The sequence below is a fragment of the Tympanuchus pallidicinctus genome, unplaced genomic scaffold (genome assembly GCF_026119805.1).
Source record: "Tympanuchus pallidicinctus isolate F22 unplaced genomic scaffold, pur_lepc_1.0 scaffold19, whole genome shotgun sequence".
NCBI lineage: Eukaryota > Metazoa > Chordata > Aves > Galliformes > Phasianidae > Tympanuchus > Tympanuchus pallidicinctus.
This window is the reverse complement of record NW_026294710.1, coordinates 12,122,175-12,147,845: the sequence shown is the minus strand read 5'-3', so window position 1 is coordinate 12,147,845 and position 25,671 is coordinate 12,122,175. Positions and strand designations below refer to the sequence as shown.

At 35.1% G+C, this 25,671-nt stretch overlaps 1 protein-coding gene across 1 annotated transcript in view; it reads left to right on the top strand.

Annotated features, from left to right (window-relative positions):
• CELF2 (CUGBP Elav-like family member 2) overlaps positions 1-25,671 on the top strand; it is a 555,355-nt gene that overhangs the window by 99,233 nt on the left and 430,451 nt on the right. Inside the window, exons 2-3 of the mRNA XM_052681218.1 lie at positions 8,654-8,692; positions 9,415-9,450. The gene's annotated coding sequence lies outside the window, so the exon portion shown is untranslated. The remainder of the gene's footprint in view (positions 1-8,653; positions 8,693-9,414; positions 9,451-25,671) is intronic.

Genomic DNA, 25,671 nt, shown 5'->3' with positions numbered 1-25,671 from the left:
CTTCCTAATGTCCAGCCTGAATCTCCCCTGCCGTAGCTTGAAACCATTGTTGTTCGAGGTTTCCAGAGGCCTTCCAAAAACATTTCTAGAGGAAACTAGTCAAAAATGCTATAGAAAAACTCTTGGCTCTGACAATTGCCTGACAGTTAGGTCGGTACAAGTTCCACATACTCATTTATAATTAGGTGGTTAGCGTGTAACAGTTTCACAATTAACTTGATATCTAGATGACTGAATAGCTTCAAGGACTCTAGATTTACTTATGATAAACAGGATACTGTTGCAGACCTCAAACACTTTGAAATCCACTAAGGCATTAGTAAGAATTTATTTTTGATAGTAAATTTGAGTGAGAATATTTGATTTCCATAATTCTTTGGGAAAGAAAAAAAATATATTTTAGAGAGGAAACAAGCTTTCCCTTATCTAAAACTTTTGGCATAATTTCCAGATTCTTTCTTCTTCATAGAAGGATATTCCAGAACACTGCATTCATATTGTAACTATTTTAAATATTATCTTCTGAAAGAATAGATTACAATTATGCTTGAGCTTTGGTTACCAAAGAAGCTAGCGTGAGCTACTTAGATTACTACTATGAAAATGTTTCAAATACTTTTATTCATGTAAGTCTATGCAAAGAGCTTGATCATCAATGACTTTTGTTCTTCAAGTTCTTCTTGACCTCATAATCCTTTGGTTAAATTTTTAAGGAAAAATAAAAGCACATTGAAAAAATCACACCCCTGTATACAAATAATTTTTCATGGTTTGTGTAATGAAGGAGTAATCTTGTTGTGGACTGCTTTCTTCTTTTGCTGAAACATTTGTTCATATCAAAAAATATATATAGCCTTGGATCAGGAAGGTCTTTAATTTGACAGTGTGTTAAAATACTTTCATTGCAGCAATCTAAAATAGACTGCACAAATTGCTACTTACTCTGACAACTAGAAGATTATAATAGATTTGCAAAGTGAAAAAGGTCTACCCTGAATTTCTTTGAAGGCTTATGTACAATTTCTAGTATGATTTCTACTTGGAAAAAAAACAAAAAAAAAAACAAAAAACCAACAAAGTACCAGAGAGTACCAGAGAAATCCACTCTGAACTGAAAAGGCAGCAACAAAAAAATTCAAATTTTGAAGAATATTCTGTTACCATAGTAGCAAAATCTGACTCAGGGAAGAGAGGAGACATCTAGCATAACAGCACGTAAATGCAAACGTAACTCACCATGCCTCAGTATGGCTCATTTCCTCCTGTAGAGTTTAACCCATGTAATGCTGTTGGTGAATCTGCTTCTACAACTGATGAAGTTAATAGTGTTGGTATTAGTAGCTCATCAGTATAGATCACTGCATTCAGGTAACCTAGCATTCATTCTCACACATTATACTCAGGAGTATTATTATCAGTAATAGTAAACAGTGAATGGTAATTATGGAAGAAAATATTTCAGATGAAAGAGAGATGGAGAATGGGTGGATTGAATGAAGTCATTACAGTAATTTTAGGATTACATTATCCAATTTCCATCTCATCCCCCAATGATATTCATCTGCATAGTGTATTCTTCCCTTGAAGACACAAACTGCAAATATTACTGTGATACTTTTCCTTTACTGTGGGAATATGGTGGTGTGCTGCTACCCTCTGCTGGAACAGATATGGTCCAAGTAATTCTCCTCTGCCACCCGTCTGCTTTGAAACACTATGAGTTGTGTCAAATTGTCTTGTCAGGTGTAGGAAAAAACAAGGAATATGAAGGTTGATTTGATTTCATGTTAAAAAAATAATTAAAAAAAAAAAACTAAGCAAATTTCAACTAATCTAAACCCCAAAGAGAAATTAGGTCAGTTACAGTTCTGTCTTTACATGAATTATGTTCTACTTGGTCTTACACATGCTATAACCATGAATGTTCTGCTTTGTGGAAATTAGTGGAATCAGATAAAGACTTCTGAGCTATAAAAGCAAACAAGTAATGTAATGTACAGGGATACATTATTTAAACTGGATCAAGAAATTTGCCTTTTGTTTGTTTGTTTGTTCTAGAGAGTAACAGTAAGGCCTACACTTTCAAATGCAAATGATTAAACTGAGTACCTCCATTGCTGCTACCCCCATTTGATGATTTGAATGGGACTGATTTATCAAGGAAACAATGCTCAAACCTCTCTGACTAGCAGACTCCTCCAAAATATTTAAACCCAATACAAAGGAGATAAAAACCATCAGTTCCCACTGAAAAATTGAGTTTATTTTTCTAACACCACAAATACACAAGATGAGTTCCGTTTCTGTTAAAAAAAAAAAAAAAAAAAATCTATTAAGATGGAATTCTGACCGTATGGGAGTTACAAGAAGGTCTCTGTGCAGGAATATTCCATTACATTAATTGATTACTGCAATATGTTGCACATGAGGAGAAGGAAGGAAAAAGAATGCTATGAAGATATTCCAGCAGGTCCCATCTTTGAGTAATGCAGATCAGTGAGGATTTATTATCCACAAATTTACTGCTTTTATTCACATTTGGCTCTGATTTAGGGATCTGATCCAGACTCTCCAAGCAAATGGCAGACAAAACCTTGACTGTACTTGAGATAGGCTCTTTACAAAATGAAGTTAACCATTACAAACTATACATGGCTTATATAGGAAAAAATGTTCTTTTCAGCTAGCAGTACGTAGGTGTTGTACAGCATTGAATTATATGATAGTCTGACAGGCACTGTGATAGTTTCATGATCAAAGTCCCTAAGACTACCAAAATTTTTTGCTGATATCTGATAACTTGGATTTATATTATGTAAGCAAAAATAGTGGAGATTAATGTGAGGTACTCAATAATGTTTCATTCACCTTTATTCCTAATCCAGTCTTTATTACAAGTTCTGTTAAAAAAATCTTCACTCTCTATGTTTAGTTTAGTTTATGATTTTTAGCTGCATGCAACATAAAAAATCAAAGTAGTAGAAACTACAGTAGAAGCAAGAGAAAAACATACCAGTTTTAGGTAGAAAGCATAGCACAAGTTGAAAGATGGGTTAAAGCTTGGTATTTCATCATCTTCACGAATAATTTGGAATATTAAGTCCATTCAAATTACTATCATGAGAGAAGTTTCTATAAAATCATGGTGACTGGACTAATGAGCCATCTGTGCCATGTAATGAAGCTTAACTGAATTGCTGTGGTCAAAGTGCTGAATTAAAGGGAGTCAGGAGGGGGACAAGAGAGGAGAGAAGAGGTATAACCTTTAAAACTTCTGTAAGTATAACCTACCTCCTTCCTTCTACAGTCATTAGATTCCTACTCTGTCACTAAACAATCTCAGATAGGACTTTAGCATTAGACAAATAATGGCAATCTGAGTATTTTAAACTTGTGGATACAATGTAGGACTTACTGCATGACTTAAGAGCATTTTTCTTGTAAATCAATTATTACCTTGGAAAATAAAAATACTGGCGAGTGAAACCAGTGTAGTGCCACTCAAGACTACAGTTCTGCTTTAATCATGTTTCTCTTTGAGAATTTAAAACTTTTAATCACACCAGGCTGCCACGTTTTGAGTTAAAATTCATGGGAGTTCAGAGATATTATTTTGGCCACAGGAGAGATCACTCAGTAATACAACAGGGAATCTACTGAAGTCATGGAAAAAAAAATTATATCATTTTTTGAATGAAGTGACTGCAAGGTTCAGTCCTACCTGAGTCTATGCATGAGAAAGTTAATGAAAAATAGGTTTAACTTGCAATGATTTTAACTCTTTTGTTTTTCTGAATTTTGTTTGTGTGCTACACACTCACAACTAATTCAGTACAAAAAGTTTATTTTGAATGCTGTCTTTATGAAAGCTGACTTTGTATTAATTCTCTCCCTTTGAAATGATAGCTGTATAAGTGAATTCTTACCTCTGTGCTTCTTTCAGAACCTGAACAAGACCAATGTGCTCTTATGATAAGACACAGATTAATGATAAACTGAATAGAGTATCATTTAATAAGGTTATTCTTTATCTTTCAGTTAAATTAACAAATAAGTACCTACAAAACATCAGTTGAAGATATAAAATTGAGACCATTAAAAACTATTTTTTTGTGTGTTTTTCTCTAAGGTTTAAGAAACAAAGCTAAGGATTGGCAACACACATCCAGGATAATGTCCGTCTCCATTCCCTTTTCTGTATGTATGTGGGTATATAGCACTGCGAAGGTTCAGAAACCCTTAGGGGCAGATAATATAAATATCACATCATTATAAATACATATCCAAACAAACTTAGAAAATGGTACCCAACAGTAAGCAGTGCAAATAAACACTGGGAAAATGTACTTTAGTTTTATGAGCACGTAGGTCTTATTTTACAGAATATATTGCATGGAAGACTAATACTTTTGCACATTCCTCCAGCAGTCACATTCTTCCTGTTGAAAAATCTTCAAACATCTTACATAAGTATCATGATATGCAAATCAGATTTCCAAAGGTACCACGTGGGACCATATGCAATATGTCCAAATCCACCAGAATGCCAAGGATAAATACATTGACGAATCATGGGAAGATCAGAATAGTTTTAAAGATCAGCCTTGCTAGAATTTAGATTCATTTCTTTACAACATCATTCTCCAGACAGATTTATTTCTGAGTACCCAGTTTTGAATTCATCCTTGTCTTTCTGAACCCAACACAGTTAGCCAGATATATGTAAATCCATCTAATTTTTAGATACTTAAACTAGCCAACTAACCAACTAACTATTCAAGGATATGTATGGCTTGTAACCCTACTTCCATGTACCAATATTAAAGAAATTTAGTTCTCCAAAATTCTAGTAATGAGCAAAACAGTCTGATTTTGTGACTCTGGTATGTTTGCTTTGAATGTGAAAGAGACTTGTGCATTTCTGTCTTCCACTTTTGCATCTGTGAAATATTTTGTATTTTGCACAGAGAAACAAATATCTAAATCAATAATTAAAATACTTCAATTTTATTTAATTTCTTGGACCTCATATATTTGTAAGCATAGACAACATGCTCAAGTTCCTTGCTCAAGTCAAGAAAGCAGAACTTTAAAAAAGAAAAAAATTCCCCCCCCAGAAAACAAGCTACATAATTGTTAATGGCAATTGTGTCCAAAACATACTCCTGTTAATATGGAGCAGAAGATGTATAACCCATTTCCAGTGTCAACACGATGCCAAGCAGCACAGTACACGTTATTTCTCTCAAGATGTCGAAATTGTTAAATTAACCAACTTCAATTAGTTAAGTAAAGTATAAAGGGATGTATCACCGTAATTCCAAGTGCTTAACCTTTAACAGCTATCAATTATTAGTGCTATAAAGTTGCTTATATATAGCCTTAGAGCTCATCCTCAAACTCCCTAGGTGCATGTTATGGATATGCATGTATATCTGCAAGTGCTTCAGTAACTGCAGTCAGCTGATAAATTTCTCAGCTGATGCTTATTATCTGACGATCTACATGCTCCAGTCTTATCTCATTTGTAAAACAAACAGTCTTAAATCAACGTGGAGATGGCTTAAGAAGTTTCACTTCACATTCACAAGAAGCGATGAATGTGCTTAGAGTCACATTAGGTGGAAAATTATCAAAGAACTACCATTCACAGTGAGAAACAATGTGTGAACACTTGACTACACTAGACTAGATGACTTCAGAGATTATCTTGAACCTTATTCTTTCTTTTTCTGGGATTGTATGAATTACGTAATTTAATAATTAAATTGCATCAAAGATTTGCAAACTAAAATCTAAGAAATGTAACAAAAAAGCTCAGGTGGAATAGTCGCTGTGTGGGTGTTACAATGCATCTCACATGTAGGAACTTTCACTTAACTGGAGGGGGAGTTCAGCTACTAATGAACAAGATGCCAAACCAAAGCGTCATATGGAAATGTCTGTAGCCTAAGCTAGCTAACAAGTTATGCCTCTGAACTTTATGTAGCTTTAAGGGCTCTGAAAAGGAAAAACTTAAATCTTACCTGGCATAAGAATAAATTGTTGAAGAAAGAGATATAGAAAGGAAGATCTTACAAAATTCACTGGTAAAGTAAAGCCTGTAGGAAGGTATGTTAGAGCCCTAAGCTTTATAGGTTTAAAGCTCCTGGTTTGTTACTGGGCAATTTATATTTTGTAATAACATACTGTTTTTTTATTCCTGGACTGATGACCTTATCCAGTTTTGAGCAAAACCTTGACCTTTGCTGGACTATGAAGAGCTGCCGAAAACCAGAACTTTTCAGTCAAGAATTTTTCTACTCAAAGAAAGCCCAAGAAAAAAAATCATAATGCTGGACAATTTAGAAGATTTAGTGCTGGACTTCAAACTCTCATCTTCATGCAGAATTTTGAATACATGTACTTTGCAAAGAAAGGCCAAATTAAAATGATTTAAATGTTGATTTTAAAGATTCTAAATCTACAAAATGGAGAAAGTTCACAGAGTGAGTCACAGGTTTGATTAATTTTTTTTCAAAGAATATTCTGCATTCAGGAAAAGAATATCATTTTTTTCTAAGTGTAGTAGGCATGCAAGTCAACTTGTAACACAGTTGCTTCCCAAAAAGAGTTCAAAGCCCTGTACTGTCCAGAGTTGCTAATTTGTTTATGTACACTCAACATATATACATCCTTAGTTTAAATTTTTAGAAAATAAATAAATGATTTAAATTATTTTCTCATCCCATTTCTAATGTAATTCTCTCAAAGATGTATACTGACCCAAAAGGGAGCAGTTTTTTCAAGAAGTTTTTAACTCAGCTTAACCTCCACTGAGTTTGCACAGAAGAACCCATTTGATGATCTGGTTCTTTATGGAGAGTCAATGCAGAGGATGGATCTTGCATTAGATGACAGGACACAGACAGAGATGAGACGCATGGGAAAGGTCAAAAATGAATATACATGAAGTGAACAGCCTGTAGAGAGGAAAAATGTGTTTCTTGGTTCATGGCTTGCTTAATTAATAAAGGAGGAAACAACTCATTGACATCACACCAGAAGTAGTTTCCCATCTCTATTATTTGTAGCTTACATGACATGAGTTAAGAATTGTCTTCATTCCTAACACTTATTTATTTTTACCAAAATACCTTTAAAAAGAGAGAGAGAGAGAGAGAGAGAGAGAGAGACAGAGAGAGAGAGAGAGAGAGAGAGTTTTAAATCAGTTTAAGAAATATTATATGGCAATAATTTTGAAGTTTCAATTGCCTTTTCAGGATTTTTAGCTCAAATGTTGGGATTCAAATGAGCATAAAACCACTTTCAGTGCTTACATGGCCTTTTTCTCCTTGAATCAGGTCACAAGTGGAAGAAGTAGAAACATATTTTAGACCAACTTCATTACAACTATACTCCAAGAAAAAAGCAGAGCATTAGAAATGTTACAAAATAATTCCTTGGTACTCCCACTTCTGTTTTTACATTTTCAATCTGGATCAATTTATCTCAAATAGTAAAGCACCAGACATTTTTTAGACTGCTCACAATTTATTTTGATCATTTTTGGGGTCTGTTAGCCCTAGCATTTAGCTGGTGTTCACTGAAAGCATGTTAACGTAGGTTTATGTTTTTGTGCTAAATCAAAAATCCACTGCTTGTGAGTAGGGCATCCTGAGTAACTATGCATCACTGTTAAACTTCTTTATCCTCTGATGTGAAGCTGGAGAACAGGTGCAATGCTATTTTTCTTTTGTTAAATGCAGATAAAGTCTTAAAAATATTTTGTGTTAACCAGACCACAGTGATTTTTAGTCACTCCTATCCAAATAGTCCAGATTAGTCCAAATAGTTCACCCATATTACAGTAATAATCCTCCAAAATGACCGTTGGCAGAGGTTTAATCAGAACTCCAGTTCTCAACTTCAATAAAACACAAGAGCTGCTCCGTAAATAATGCCTCGTATTTTATTATATTGGCCCTAGGCATCAGAGGTGAATGTTCATGGTAGGGCAGTATTATTAGCTTCCTCAGTTTGGAGTGGAAATATTGAGTGAGTAGTAAATGGCATCTAGAATCTGCCTAATGGTTTTGTATTCTCACTTATAAGTCTTCTTCTGAGCATGTAAATAAACTTCTTGAAGTTGCTGAGAGAATTTGTGTTACACTGTACATATGCTTTTAGCACTGTGCTTTATGGAAATGATAATAATCTTTATCTTGGCCATTGTTTAATGCATATTCCACCATCTGTCATTTGTAAACTTCCTTTTACTGACACACTTACATGGATAATTTGGCATTTTCCAAGTCAGGTGCTCTTTGCTTTCATCTCTATTCTAAGATTTTGTCAATTACATTTTTCATTCTCCCTGTACAAAATTTCAGTGTACTCACTCACTGAACTACATAATAAACAAACTATTTGGTACCAAGATACCAACTGCATTCTTTAATCTCAAATCGTTATCACTTCAGGCTCCAAATATGCAATTTAAGGATCAGAAGATGAGTTTTTATCACAAAAATCATTTTTCAAAGCAATTCAAAAAAAAACAAGGAAAATCTGAATAGTTTTCAGGTAAATAAAGACAGGTTAAATCGGTGTAAATTTTCAACCATTTCTCTCACTTGAGTATATAATTTTCTTTTGTACTTTTCTTTGCTAGGTCTACAAATCGATCTCAAGTTGTTAACCACTTGCACAGGTACGAGCCAAGTTTTTTCAAGAACCTCATAATTTCAAATTATTCTATTTTTCTGCTCTTTATTATATAAGATTATAATAAATTTATAAGATTATAATTTAGTTACCAGATCTTGTTTCCAATTCTTATAGTCTTACTTTTACTTATTTTTTTTTATTCCTTGCTACATGTCTTATCGTCTTTCAGATAATTCTTGTATTGCTGATTTGTTTTAGTTGTTTTCCTTGTTTTATCTATGAAACAAGTTTAGCAATAAAATATTAGTTAATTATACAAAAAAAGAAAGAGAGAAAGAGAGAAAGAGAGAAAAAGTAGGGAGGAAGAGAGAAAGAGAGAGAGGAGAGAAGGAGAGGAAGGAAGGAAGGAAGGAAGGAAGGAAGGAAGGAAGGAAGGAAGGAAGGAAGGAAGCCTGTGTCCAGGCTTTTAAACACAATTTCTGAGTTCACTCCTTCACCTAAAAATGCATGAATGCATACAACTTTACTAGAGTCTTCCTGCAATCACGCAAACATTATCAACACAATTTAATCAGTAACTGAAATGTAATAGTGAACGCCCAAATTGAACTTAAATTTTACTCTTTTCTCTTTCTTTCTATTTAAAAAAAAGAAGTTTAATTACTAGTTGCAAGGGCTGAAAAGCTAGAAGATTAATGATAACTGTTATAAATATTTATTTGACCATCACTTAGTGGATACATAAATCTTTTCTTCTTTTGTCAGATATACAGCTCTTCTCATCTGAGAAAAAAGGAGTAGGTAAGTTAGAATGATTAATGATTCTTTCCAGTTGCATATTCTATTTATAGAATCTATTTATATATTCTTTTCATTCATTAGAGTTTTTAATTTCTTTGGGGTGTGTTGATTTTCATGTATGCATGTAATTCTTAAGAAATAATTTATTACAATTCATATTTCTTTCTTTTCAAAATTATAATGCAATTACTTTCTCAGTAAACAAGAATACCTCCTTTTTATTTGAAATGAACTACCAGCAAAAGTGGATTCTGATTAGACAAGCTAATTTTGAAAGGACAGATGGAATCAAGCAATGAACTGGATAAAAATAGTAATTGAGCATACCTTGTTAGGTAACAAATGGAACAAATTTTAAAGACAACTAATGCAGAGATACTTAATGCTAAGATATATTAAACAAGTTTTGTCTTATTTAGTAGCTGCTATAAATCATAGTTAATTTCCTTGAATAACATACTAGTGCCTTGCTAAAAATATGACGTTCTTGTAAACACATGCCACTGTAAGGCTTTTTGTTTTCTCACTCTTTGCCTGGAAACCCTAGCGATCACTGCAGGAGTTTTTTGGACCAATAAACCTTTGTGACACAAATTCTGTCACAGTGGTACAAATACTCCAGACTCATACTATGAATTTTGTTATCTTAAATGGACTCCCAGGTGTTATTTTGGTTGTTCTGACATAAGTTCCACAACCACTTCCACCAAACACACAGTATCAGAAAGACTTGCTTTCACAGGTTGAAAGATCATAAAATGAAGTGTAGCCTCTTGTGTTGCTCAAGAATCTGAAATAAGCATCATGTTAGTCATTACAGAATTCCTCTGGCAGGGGCACCTACTGTGAGCAGATTGCTGAGGACCATATTCAGACATCCTTTGAATGAACGTGATTTGTTCTTTCCACTTGCATTTTTGTTCCCTCTATATAAAATGTCATGGCTGGAGATCAGCATCAATATTTTCTCTTAAACTATATGTATTCATGTATATGAGCACATGCTTCTTTTCAAAATGATGCAGATGAAAATAACAGAACATGTCAATTTCAACTACAGTCAGGGTATGGAAATTTGTCTGCAGTCATGTGGTTTCAACTTGCATGGGAACAGGAATCTGTGTCAACCAACCTGATTTCAGGATCATTGTTTCAATTATTGACTGTTGCTAATAGCAGCAGAGGACAAAATAATTTCCAGGAAAGCTTTGTCACTTCTGTTGCATATGAATTGTGACTGGATGAATATCATGTATATCTTTGATTATCAAGCTAACAAAGTCTGAATATTTTCTATGTTTTTGTGTATGTTTGTTTTGCCAATTTTACCTTCATAGCCTATTCACGACACATGTAGCTGTATCACTTTTCTTTCACTGTTCTGGGAAATTCACAGCTATATTGCTAGAAAATAGCAAAGACAAAATAATATCTCTGTAGAGTTACTTGAAAATTCAGGTAATTGTGATTCATGGCTTTTTTTTTCTCTTCATTATGTACTGAGGTCAGATTTCTACATATGTAACAGAGGTGAGGACAGAATAAAACACACATTCAGAAAATACAGGTCAAGGAGCATTTTATATATATAAAACAATATGGAAAAGTGATCTAATAATACTCATTATCGCAGGAAAGGTTTTGGAAAATTCATCCTAAGTATAAACACTATATCATCTACATTGGCTCTCCGAATGAATTAATTGTGCACCAGCTGCAAATCCCAAGTTGCTGGGATTGATTTTATTTAAAGTCTTCTAGTAAGGTAGCCCTTTTTATTGGGTTGAGGGAAAATTTGTAAGGTGGTCTCAAAGATATTTTACCTGTTTACCTATTGTCAGTTTGCTGAATACAATGAAGTTCTGTTTTTAAGAAGAATAAACAAGGAAGCCTTTTTAATAAATACTTCTGGAGTGGTAGACTTGGGAGTTGAAAAAAAACCAGAACCCTTATTACCGTTATCCCTTTATGTACTGGAAATTAACATTTGTGTACGCATTTCTAAAGTAAGAAGCAAGTTTATATTAAAAAATATCCCTGTTCCACATTAATTACTTGCCCCCAAAGGAAACAATCCCGCAAAGCCAAACTTTGGTTAACTCAACAGAAGTCAACAATAGGTCAACAATAGCAGTTTTCAAGAGCTTTAGTACAAATATATGTGCTGTGTCTGTTCAGTTTTGGTTTGTTGTTTTTTTTTTTTTTTCAGATGTTGAGCAATTGGCAATTTAGTTAGGAAAGAATACAAGAAGTTACACATCCCTGTCTAGTGAGTCTGATGTGTTTTTGTTTTATCTGAAGCTAAAGAAATTTTATGTATGACCTATCTGTCTTACTTTTAAGAAATAGGAATACATTTTCTTTATCTTTCCCTAGCAGTAATATTTCCTGGGCAATTTTCAAGCCTGCTTTAAAAAAGAAAAACGAATACTATAGGCAACTATTAAGAAGTCAGTTTGATGTAATTGTTTAATAGTATATTGTACGATTTCATTTGCTAACAAAGAGTAAAATTTACTGCTGTGAAATATTGAGTTGTAGTGCTTCCTCTTTGTCAACTGCCAATGTACTGGAAGGTTGCTGAAAGTAGCATATGATACACAGTGTTTTAATAAGAAACAGAACAGTAAAGATGCATTTGATTCCTGTTGCCTGGGAGGCAAGATGTATGTTGTCTAAACCCACAGCTATGGAGGATATAGGAAATGCTTCATTTTCTCTGAGAACTTGAGAGCCTAAGTTGTGAATTTTATCATATAATAGTAGCAATAGTCAAAACAGAACTTCAGGAGTTGATATAGGCACCATGGAAGTTTAAGGATACTGTCTTCATGGCTGTTATTTAAATCCAATATATACTGCTAAATTACTCCCTCTTTCTGTGGCTTTATCTCATCAGTAGGAATTGTAACTCTTCTACCTTATCTTGTGATCTGTGAATGTCTCAGTGTGACGTGGAAGAACAGCACTATAAAAAAAATTTCAGCAATTTCACAGAAACAATTCAGTTCTGGCACCATTTCAGGCTTTTTTCTCATCCTGAAATAGAAACAGAAATGAAAATACTGTCCTCCTCCACGTAACATGTAACCACCTTGGTTTTTTGATAGCAATGTTCTTCACAATCAGGGACCTCTGTAAAGAGGTTTTTTTTTTGGATAGAGATGTGACAACCCACTGTCCTCCATTTAATTCAATCCTATTAACTTGAGCCTGAGAAGCAGCTCCTTACAACCCAGTCAGAATAACAAGATAGTGTAAATATGTTCTTCTAGCATAGTATCCAACTGTCATTTAAGAATAATAAAAAAAGACTTAATTTTAAAAGACTGCTGATTTTTAAAGATGATAATAGAAAGGTAGTAAACACCACCAGTACCATAAAGAGCTAACCTTTAGACTTGAAGAAGAGAAGTATGGGTTTTTATATCTTTCTATCAAATATTCTAAACGAAGTTGCTTGAACATAAAACAGGACTACATAGGGCGGCACTTCCTATGGAGAGCACACATTCTGCGACAGTACATAGAATAAACCTTTCTGTGCTCCAAAATATTGTTTGAACCCAGACTTTCTCTTCTATTTGTGCAGTAACCTTCAGTTTTACAAATGTTTGACTACACAAAATACTAGTTCTAGTTTTTATCACATTAGTCATGTAGATGCTGTTTTTTCCTGATGATTTTAACTTACTTCTAAGCACTACATATACTAAAACTTTTTTATTTACTTCCTAACACTTCATCCTACCCACTTCCTTTCTAAGATGATACTGCTAAACCCCTCTTTTCTCTCATGTCTGTATCTGGAAATCATCACTAACTGCTTTTTTTTTTCTCTTACTAAACCTTAATTCTATGCAGTCAAACTTCAGAGTTTCAATATCTGAAATCTCCTCTGTGTTTTTGTATTATCCAGTTACCAAATCTGTTACTAATGCTACACTAAAGCATTATGGATGTTCTTCCTTTTCTACTCATATGCTACCCTACTACATCAGCTTCTCTTTTGCCATGGTTTTCTGAATTCACATTGCCAAAAAAGCAACATACTTATCCCAGAATTATAGAATCACAAAATGATTTGGTTAGGAAGGGGCCTTTAAGATCAACTAGTTCCAAGAGTCCCCTGCTATAGGCAGGTACACTTCCCACTAGACTAGGTTGCTCAAAGCCCCATCTAGCCTGGCCTTGAACACCTTCAGAGAGGGTATATCCACAACTTCTCTGGACAACCTGTTCCCTTCTAAAAAGTGATGATAGGAGGTAGACCCAAGCCAACTATATGAGCCTCATATTACTTTAACACAGTTTCTAATGTGTGATGTCAAGATTTTGGTGTAAACAGTATCATAATTTTCTGCTTATGTACCCTTGCCTAACTTTGCTATTTCTCATATCTATTCTCAATTTTCAGGTAAGAACCTCCTTACTGGAGAGCTTCTAACTTATAAGAAAGTTGTTTCCAAGTTTATTACTTTTCTGGCCTCAAGACTTCTCTTAGAGTATCCACTCCAATCCAGTGACTATCCTTCTTTACTAATAGAGATTATTTTTACATAGATTGGAGTCCTGCATTTCAGAATTCCTTAACATATTGGAGAACCTCTGTACAAAACTACAAATGAGTGCTTCTAATGTTAGTAAATTCAACTATGTGAATTGTATCTTGTCTGTACCTGTTCACAACCATTATATATACACATATTCGGTAAAGAACAAAAGTGAAAGATCAAATAGTGGTCTAAGTATGGGGGAAGACAACCTTTAGTAAAGATTGTTGTTGCTTAAGTCTGTATATTTTATTTGTAAGCTGTATTCCATTTCTCATGGGAGATGTTACCTTGAAAAATATTTTTGCCTTCTTGTTTCTTAGATGCAGATTCTTAAGGCAGCTAACAGTGGAATCAGATGTGACACAAATTAGTAAATGCTGTAATATTGCCTTAGATTTGAATGCTGCTTTTGTCCTAAGGTTAAAGATAGGTTAGGAGAAAAATATTAAACACACAGATCCTTTAAGTTTCAACTGGCTTAGGATTCAAGAAATGAAGTATATAGGAAGGAACAGAGGCAAGTTTTGGTGCAGATTTCTCACGCAGTTTGGATAGAACATATACAAACAGAAAGAGTGATGTCTGCGTTCTTAGCAGAGTGCAGGAAATTCACTGAGGGAGAGTAAATACCATCCTGGGAAGGAAAAAAGTGTCAGAGTCAGGTTGTAGAAGGAACCAATTGTAATTTCAATCACTCACTGAATAAGACCTCCACCAGCATAGCCCTGTGATGGTGCTCAGGGACCATGGAATGTCAGTGAATGACCTAGCCAGGAGACAATGAAGATTCAAGGCTTATCTGTATTTCATTAGCAAGTTGAGCAAAATCAACACATTTCCTGGGAAATAGTTCTGTACTGATGAATCAGCGCTTTCCACAAGAAGATAAATATTCTGTTGACAGTTTTGACCAGCTTTATTTTCAGCATGAAGGGATCCTGTTCTACTCCCCTCTGTCATATCCTCTCTAGTCCTTGATGCAGGAATTGTCATCTTTTGTTATATCTGCACATTGCATGCAACAATAGCTGGAGGCATTAGATTACAGTACAAATTGGCACGGAAATCAAAAGAGATCTAAGGTATTTTCATCTGAATGCCTATATAATTGGTGACCTCTTCAACTAATGCTGCCATAGGTTGATACTGTCACATCATAGATCAAGCCCAAATGTAACCATATGCAACATTACAGATTATTTTTGGCACTGTGGGCACAGAAATACAATACAACAAAGTCTCAGGTTACCAAAGGTAGATAATTTGCATGCAGGCAAAGCGTAATCACAAGCACTGACACTGCTTTCCTCTCTTTTACGGTGAAGCTGATTTAAATTTAAGTTTAGTTCACTCTTTAATTTATTTCTCCATTTAATTTCCTCTTTTCATATAGGGGAAATTATGATCTTACGAAACTGACATTAAATGATCAAATAATATTGAACAAGCTAATGAAAATCTTAAGAAAAAGTCACTGTGAATTAGGTATTTGCTAAACTGACAATACAAGCCTTTGTAAACCTGATATTGTTCTTATGTAAACTCATGAATGGAGACTTTCTCAAATAAATTACTTAATAACATCAGGGAGTCATTGGCTGTGTAAATATATCCCAGGGGCACATACTAAGATTCCTGAATTTAAATGTTCAATAGAACTTCATATTTGTCACCTCTACTAACAAGTTTTTCTTTATGAAATCATTATTACCATGAAAAAGTTAAATTTTGTATCTAATTTCTTGAATTAATGCTGTTTGTTGACCCTAAGGGCTTGAAAGTTCTTTCACTGGAATGCATCATTTCATAATTTTTGTAGCCTCAACACTCTGCTCTCAACTATGAATGCACATTGTGATTCTTTTTAAAAATTAAGGTAGCAACTTCTATTTTTCTCTACATAAAACAATTAACAGAAGAATTACAGGTAATAAACATTTTTAATCTTTAATGTTACATTAGTAGCAAAGAGACATATTTCATGCCTTCACAGCAACACTGCTTATTGAACAATGCCTTTCTGGTTCCTCACTATGAAGATATTTTATTAGAAAATGAAAAACAATTGTATTATTTGAGATCAGTGGAGCTTTCCATCATTTCCTGCTTGATATACTTGTGAGTGCACAGCAGCATGTCCAGATTTTTAAGCAGACTAGACAGTGTTTTCTCAACCCTATGTTATTATAGATCAAATATGATCTATGAATGTGTTGTTTTATTCATATACTTCTTTTTGTTGTTAATGTAACTTACTAAATAGGAATGTTATTCTTTTCATAAGCCCAGACTTTGGGCACCAGAACAACACAGATTTTGACCAAAATATATTTTGATGCTATCTCTCCTCTGTCTACTGTTAGTAATAATCATTTTTTTTACTGCTGATCATTATGAACTCAGTGTCATGAACATATGTTAGACATAAGACAAAATATAGGACTGATGGAAATGTGGAAACTGTTATCAGATGAGTAAAAACAATAGACTTAGCATTTGGGTGCTTTGGGCTTTGCATAACAATCACAATGGAAACATGACTGTTCAGATAGTGTTCCAAACAGAAAAGCTACTTAGATTTGTGCCAAAGCAAATCTGTGCTTGAAAACAACTTCTTCCATCTACTGTTTTGCTATAGACTACAAATCAGTTTTACATTGTAGGCACATCTACTGTTCCCGAGTTTAACAATGTGCATGACATTTTTTTTATCATTATTATTATCATTCTTGCCTGCGAATAGTGAAAACACTGAGGCAAATAATTAAATCTGTTTTGCAGCAAGCTTTTGATTAGGATTGGACTTGGAATTAAGATTTCACTTTTATATATATTGTTTCATCGAGTTGCTAGTATTTAAAAAACTGTTTGGGATTTGGACAGGTATACTCTTCTTGGACAAGTATACTCTTCTTTGGGTAAGGAACTGGCTAGAGGGCTGTGCCCAATAGTTAGTGGTTAATGGAGTAAGTCCAGCTGGTGACCTGTTACATATGGTGTCCCCAAGGGGTTAGTACTGGGGCCCATCTTGTTTAACATCTTTATTGATCACCTAGATGAGGGGATTGAGTGTACTCTCAGTAGGTTTGCAGATGACACCAAGTTAGGAGGTAGTGTCAATCTGCCTAAGGGTAGGGATGCCCTTCAGAGGGATCTGGATAAGCTGGATCACTGGGCTGATGCGAATGGGATGAGGTTCAACAAGGACAAGTGCCATGTCCAGCGCTTTGGCCACAACAACCCCATGCAGCGTCATAGGCTTGGGGATGAGTGGCTGGATAACTGTGAAGAGGAAGGGGACCTGGGGGTGTTGGTTGATGCTTGGCTGAACGTGAGCCGACAGTGTGCTCAGGCGGCCAAGAGGGCCAATGGCATCCTGGCGTGCATTAGAAATAGTGTGGCCAGCAGGAGCAGGGAGGTGATCATCCCCCTGTACTCAGCACTGGTGAGGCTGCACCTTGAGCATTGTGTTCAGTTTTGGGCCCCCTCTACAAGAAAGACACTGAGGTCCTGGAGCGTGTCCAGAGAAGGGCAGCAAAATTGGTGAGGGGTCTGGAGCACAAGGCTTATGAGGAGCTATTGAGGGAGCTGGGATTGTTCAGTCTGGAGAAGAGGTGGCTCAGGGAAGACTTCATTGCACTCTACAACTTCCTGAAAGGAGGCTGTGATGAGGAGGGGTTTGGCCTCTTCTCCCAGGCAACGAGCAGGACTTGAGGAAATGGCCGCAAGTTGTACCAAAGATTTAGATTAGACATAAGGAAAAGCTTTTTCTCTGAGAGAGTGGTCAGGCACTGGAGTGGCTGCCCAGGGATGTGGTGGAGTCGCAGTCCCTGGCAGTGTTCAGGAGGTGTCTGGATGAGGAGCTATGAGATATGGTTTAGAGGATTGTGGTAGCAATGATAGTGGGAGGATGGTTCAACTAGATGACCTTGCAGGTCGTTTTCAACCTTGCAATTTTATGATTCTATGATTCTATGATTCTGTTGCACCCATGCAGGAGTCACTGATTCCCCTGTTGCCTCTCCCCTGGCTGTACTAGGAAACTACATACCTAATGCACCAATTACTTCTCTGTTCTCGACATTTAAGGTCTAAGGAGCTGACTGTAACCTTTTGAGTTTGATTCATTTGCCCATATGTTCGTGTCTATAGCTACGTGAGAAGCCATAAGTTAACCAAGGAATCCTCATGAGATCAGCGTAGATGTTGTACTATGTAGGGGAATTCCATGGTTTTCCAGAGTACCTACAATATTCTGGGCCCTATTGAAACTCCCATGACCCTAGACACATACATTAAGCACGTAAATTAAGATCTTGTGTCGCAAGTGTTATTTTCTTTAACATAATAAAGAATTAATACCACCTTCTCACACCATCCACTGAAAGTATTCCGAAAGGAGGCATAGCCTCATAAATTTTAAACCAAATACCATTTATTCTGAACAGCTAAATACAGTTGGGTGAATACTGATGGGTTTTTTAAGCCAACTTTTTGTGCCTCTGATTTTTTCAAATATTTTCCAAAGTTTCTGTAAATATACAGATTTTTTTTTCTCTAGAAGGAAAATCATGTCTTCATTTTTTCTCTCTAGTCAGAAAATGCCTAGAAAGAGTTTCTGAGTTCATTTCCTAGATTCCTACTATTTTCCAGCATAATTTCAAGTGTTGTGTTATGTTTTGATGTTGTTACTTGTTCCATCCAGGACACAAATAGTTTCAGGGATTAATAGGAATATTAATATACAAATATTAATATAAATATTAATAATTGAAAATTTTGTCAAAAATTAAATGCAAATTTTTGGTGATCAGTGCTTTATATAGAAAAGGGCTTGAACCAAATGAACAGCATGAACCAAAATAGAACTATTTATGTCCATCTTCTTGCCACCAGCAACTTTCCTGTAAACCTTGTCCCACATTTTCTCTCTAGACAAACGACCCTGCCTGACCTAATGGAGGAAATCCAGTATGTGTGATTATACCAAGTATAGTATTCAGTTACCTACAAAATGTTTTAGAGAATATGTGAAACTTTAGGAATAGCCATACTAAAGTTGTTCATTTTTTATTCCAAATGAGCAAACTTAGAACAGCTTGTTGGAAGGTCTGGTACTTATTTATAATCAAATTTGTGGATGACATGCAATGTGCATGTTGAAACGAGGTCAATCATTTGAGCTGCTCACCACCAACCTTGCCTTTCCATTAGCCAAATCACTGCTCAGATGCTCATAGAGTCTTGTAATTACCATTATGCCAACATGTTATCCAAGTTAAAATGTCTTTTGCTATTGATCCAAACATACACTTACCCACTAAAAAACTGTTATGTTGTTCATGAATACCAAAATTTGACTGGCTCAGGATTTTTAATGGATTATCAGACATTTGCAGCAACCAAAATAACTATGCTGAAAACATTGGCTTGTATGATATTAAATTAACCCAGATGTCTTATTTTTACCCTTTGCTTTTGCATGGCCATTTCCAGTACTCAAAGCCTCAAACCAGCACTATCCCGGCGATTTCTGCAGCTTCTGGATGCAGCCATTGGAAAACCCACATTTGACATCTGTCACCCTGCTGAGACGTGAGCTTATGTTCTCACCCATCAGACATAACTGTATGCCTCTGAATTAAAGTACCTCCTAGTAACCTAGGCACCCTCCTCCCCTAGTCGTTCTAGTGACAATGGGCACAAATTGAAAAAAAAAAGCACTTATAAAATTCAAATTTAAACATGTAACTCAGATCTTCATGCCACAGTGAGGTTTGACTGGTTATAAATAAAAACTGTCTGGAGCGATTTCAGGACATTATGAAAACACACTGTTGCTCAATAAACCAAAGCTCTGAATAATATGTCTAATAGTACCAGAACAACAGGAGCTACATATTCCATCTGTTTATCTGTTCTTGCCTGTGTAAGGGATACATATTATTCCTGTTAGAGCACTAATTTTAGGTTTGTGGGCCTAAGCTTCATCTATCCATCAGAAGACCTTGAAGGTACGCCAAACTTGTGTTTCATTGAATTTTGCTTCAATTTTCATTTTTTTATTTTTATTTTTAATATATTAGACATTAAACTGGAAAAAGTACTAACATTTTTCTCAGTGTTGTGGTTTTCTGTAATTCAAGGGGAAATTAAACTGAAATTCAAGGGCTTTAAACTGAAAGAGGGTAGATTTCATCTAGATAAAGAATAGATAAAGAAGAGGTAAATAAATTTATATAGATAAAGAAGAAATTCTTTACTTTGAGAGTGGTGAGACACTGGGCACTGGAATAGGTTAACCAGAGAAGTTGCAGATGCCCCCTCCCTGGGAGCATTTAAGGCCAGGCAGGATGGGGCTTTGAGCAACCTAGACTAGTGGGAGGTGTCCCTGCCTATGGCAGATAGTTTGGAACTAGATGATCTTAAGGGTCCCTTCCAACCCAAACTATTCTATGATTCTATGAATGCACTCCATTATCTGGTGATTTTACTTCTCAGAAATATATAATCCTCAAAAATATTTTACTCATTAGTATAGAAGTGTGTCCTAGCTTGTAAAATAATATTCATAAAGAGAAAAACTTTTGTTTCATTTTGGTTTGTCTGCCTGCAACTTTGACTTTCTTGGGATGCACACAAAGTTTTCCATGTTGTTTATTGTCACCATTATGACCTCTGTTGTAAGACATACATTTTCTAGAAGACTTGATGGCTCTTCCATTTTCTTTTTGCTACTTGACTATTTCTGGGTTCTGTATGGCCCCAACACCTGACAGATATTCTCTTTCCACCTCTAAACTCAGATCTGTCTTAGGTAAGAAGATTCTTTCAAAAAATCTTGTTGAAATTTGTTGCACTAATTGTAGGCTCCTTGAGACAAACATCCTCAATTCTCCTTATAGTCTAATTATTATTATTATTGTTATTATTATTATTATTTGTAAAGCATTATTAATCTCTTGTAAAATTCCAACATGTGTGAATTGCATTTTAATGATACTTATTTTTCTCAATAGCCACAAAATCAACATAAGGAAAACAGTTAGAGTTTAGATGCTGACACTTCTTCCACAGGAGTCATCTCAAAACAGCAGTAAATTGCTTATCATATTGCTTGCATATTTCATTTACTTCCTTAATATAGGAAAGAATGTTTGTGTTAGAAGCAAAACAAACAAACAAAAAAAGGAAATAAAAATTTATAACACTGTACAGAACATTTCTTCCAACTAAACCTTTAATATGAAAATAGCACATTGCATATGAAGCACCATCAGTATTTCTGGGGCTCAGAACATGCGGTTAATGCTTCGGAGTGCATATGTGTCATATGAGTATCTAGCTGACATTTTCAGTGATTGAATGCTAGGGAATCTTCATTCCATCCCTGTTGCTGCAAGTGAGCTCCCAGGGTTCATACCCTGGAAAAACCCCAGCTCACAGACAGAACAGTAAATAGATGAAGGGAAAGGGCAAGGAGGTTATCCATAAGGTCATACAGCTTCTTTTCATTATGAGAGAATAGGTTTTTAAAGTCAGCAAAGGATTTGGAAGATAATGCCAAGCCTTTTAAGGCAGATAATTCTTTTTCAGTAGGGAGCCAGAGTAGGGAAAAATGGAGGTATTGTACCCTGTTAGTTTAGAGCCACAGGCATTGCAACTGTACTTGGTATCATGATACAACGAAGAGAAAGAGAAGGTTGCTGAACAATGAAAAGGAAATACAAATAAATGTAGTAGGACAAACTTTATTATTCATTGTCTTTTATTACAAAAGAGGTTAGGGCCAATGATAACAATCCCATATGCCTTCAACTTCTCATCAAAAGAAAAACAGAATCACATATTCATTCTTTGTTTAAAGTACAATTTTGTTCTTTTTCTAGACTGACATCAAATGCTTCTGTGTATGTTCTACATTGTTTCAAAATCCAGTGAGCTTACAGGGGTGTAGGTGAGAGTAAAGTCAGATGTATAGACAGTAGTCAGGTCTATACCTCAATAGCAATCATAGCAAACCCTTTCCCATGGTGAAACTATAATGCAAGTAGATACAATTACATCAAAGTGTGACTGACTCATTATACTGAAACTTTAGAGATCTTTCCTTACTCATATCTTGAAAGCAAATTAATTTTGTTCAGCTATGCAATTCTGATTGGGTTATCAGTAGTAAGTACCTTTGAATTTTAGTCTTTATACAGTTGTAGAGCAAAAGCTTCCTAAGGTTTGCCTCTACTAAGTAAACACAACATGAACTCCAGCTGTGAGTTTCTCTGTAGGTTTGGCTTTTTGTAGAAAATATCTTTTGAAGTTTCCAGATTCATATCCTATCACACTAAAAAGCAACACCAGGTAACATCTCCTGGCAATGTTCATGTACTTGCTAATAAGGACTCCAATGAACTTGCTAATAAGGACTCCTGGAAACTGAGAAGTTGCTAGATACAACTCTCAAACGGTAGAAATCTATACAGTAAGTATTTGCATTTTATTTCTACAAACTCGTGATAAAATTTCACAGTCAGGATTTTTTGTATTTAATCAGGTTGAATTTTTATCCAAAACAGAAACAGAAAATAAAATACCATGAATCCAGTCATGGCAATTTGCTGCTGGCTGATTTCTAGATTTTATTTTCCATTTCTTAGAGTGCATCAGAGCTACTAGACTAGGACGCATGAAAATGTAATTGAGCTTGAAATGTCATCTTGATAGTAAGTGATACAGTTAATTTTGTTGGTAAATGTTGTGCAGTGCTAATTGCTAAATCTAAATTTATCAACCAGTTTAGAAAATCTGCAGTGTAATTTATAATGGGATGTAAGCTGCAGGCTTCAGTTTCTGCTGACTTTTTATTATTATTACTTATACTAGTTTATGAAGATACCGCTAAAGAGTTTTAACCAAAAATCAAACTGCATGCCTAATACAATTTCAACTAAATTTGACTATATACCTACTAAATTTCCTGTGGGTACAAAATACGTTCTAACAAATTAAGCTTGTGTGAAGTCTTATGGTTCGTAATTAGAAATTAATACATATTTTCATCCTTGCCTTCATTAAATATTAAATTCCTCAAAATTTTCATTGACACTGCTAGAAAATTTCATTGGTACTGGCCTGCGTGTTTCCCATCCTTTCAAAGAGGAATGGTCCATCTGCTGTTTGGAAATCTTGAATTAGTCACATAAATTTACATTGGACATTCTGCAATGTAAAAATTTTTAAGGTAATAAAACATTAGCAACAAGAAAATAAAATGGAGATAAACGATTAATTCAAAACTTAATTATAATTTATTTCCTAACATTAGAATATGTTGTATTGCAGAATCAGAGGGAAATTGAAGTTGGAAGGGACCTTTGACCCTCTGATGTTTCAGCAAGTTTTCAGTCCACCTTACCTAGCAAATACTCCATCAGCTTGTCTGAGAATTTTATGGGAGACTGTTGAAAATCTTATGAAAGTTCAAAAACAACATCCACTGCTCTTTATTCACCCACAGAAAAAGTTACATCACTGTAGATAGCCCTCTTGATGGGTAAAAATCCCCTGCCACATCCAGAAGTGGGCTCATTTTTTGAATAGTCTTCCTTTTGCTGATGATGTACTTCTAGGAATATCAATGTGGGGTTTCATGACAGCTTTTCTTAGATGTCCCCAAACAATTCTGTAGCCTGGCCTTATTTCTTTGGTCACAACTAAAAGTCATGGTAGACAGGAGCTACCATGACAACCAGGATCTTCAGCTTCTGGAAATACTTTAATAATCAATTTAAAAGAAAACTGTAACCTCTCTTTATTAAACATACTGTCTAAAATCTTAACCTTTAATTGCACCAGTGTCCCTTCATATTTATTTTGATGTGTGCTTTTTAGTAAACCCGATGTTTTCCAAAATTCTTTGCTTTATTTTCTGTTTCAAATCAGGGATGGAAAATTATGTGTTATTGTGAATCCTTCAAACTTATCAAATTGATACATGCCTGTGCAGGGAAAAAGCTTTCCACTAACTGATGTTATAATCAAGATTCAGCTATGTCTCTGGAGCACTGTTAATTTCTAAAAACAATAAAAAATGATGAAAGTTGTCACTGCATAAATACAACAATATGCAAGATGTACTTTAGTTTTTATTCCAGGCATGTTTTCCTTTTGTTTTGTTTTGTTCCACTTATGCTACATCTCTTCTGATTTCTATCTCCTTCATGTATGCAAGTCTGTGGTTAGTCATAATTTTCTGTTCTGTTTTGTTCAGATCTTAAGATACAGTAGTTCTAGAGATACTTCAGTTTTGTCATTAGAAATAAACACAGCTGGAGTTATGGAGTTACATAACCCTGAAGAGATTCTTTTGAGAAAGTCAAGATCCTCAGCTAGTCTAAACTGCCATGTTTTACTCAAGTGTGCCATGCCAGATTTGCACTGGCTGAATATTTGGCTCTGAAAGCCCCTTTTGAAGTGGGGCTGTCACCCATGTGGAATGTGGTGCTCTGCACCCGTGCCTTAATATTTTAGGTAGAGTGGAGATGTGGGTTTTCCTCACCAAGACAAATTACAGAATACAGAGAACTTGTTAACTGCTTTTTAAGATATATAATATAGTTACAGAAAAATTATGGACATAAAGCAAATAATTTTCAGTCTACTGAAAGCGCATTCTTGCTCTCTGCATAGTCCAAAGATAGCTCAAAAATGTGAAATGATACTGATGGCTTGATTTATGTCTGCATTATCCCAAAGTTGGCATGTGCAGTTTTCCCATCATAGAAAGATACCCAAAAGACAACAAAGGGATGCCATAGTTCAGCATCCTGCATAGGATTGATTTGGTAAAAATTGCTTGTTCAGTATTGAGAGGAGCCAGTCATGTGAACTGTCTTCTACTCAGCCTTTCTTTCTCTGAAACAATATTGAGATATTCAATATTCAAATATTCAATATTCCCTGAGACCAACTCTGAAACATATTCCCTGTGCCTTCCACCTAAGCACAGTATGCAAGGCATCACAAATACTCAAGCGATGTTAATGGCAGCTGCCATGGGTTCTCAAGGGATGGGAAAGGGACGAGACAAGTTGAAATGTGGATGAAACAATCACAATAGCAATGGTAGATAGGGAGGTTTTTCTCCTATTTATAGAAAGGCATGGGTTAGTAGGACTTTAAAGACCATCTAGTTGCCACTCCGTAACTTTTTAGTTACAGAAAGTGATTAATGAGTTGAACTTTTTTTAAACCAACTGTAGTGACTTGTATAGTTTTCTTTCAGTAGTAGGCTTGCAGTCTGGCATTTCTCTTTGAAAAAAAAAAAAAAATAAAAAGTAGATTAAATAAGTCAAAATGTTAATCTGCCACAGAAATTTACAGAAATTTACATCTGTGACAGTGCCTCTTTCATAGCAGTCTTACATGTGACTGCTGTGGTGTTACCACACTGAAAATCACATCACTTACTATTATTGTAGAAGTAGTGACATCTTGCCAGACCTCCATATCACAAGCCAGGCAAATGAAATAAGCAGTAAGCTATATAATATAAGCAGTAAGAAATAAGCAATAAGCTATATATTTTATCTTCTAACCATTGAATAGAATAGGATTGTATTTCCAGTTATTTTCAGAGATTAAGGTTAGCTCCAAGCACTAAGCATGA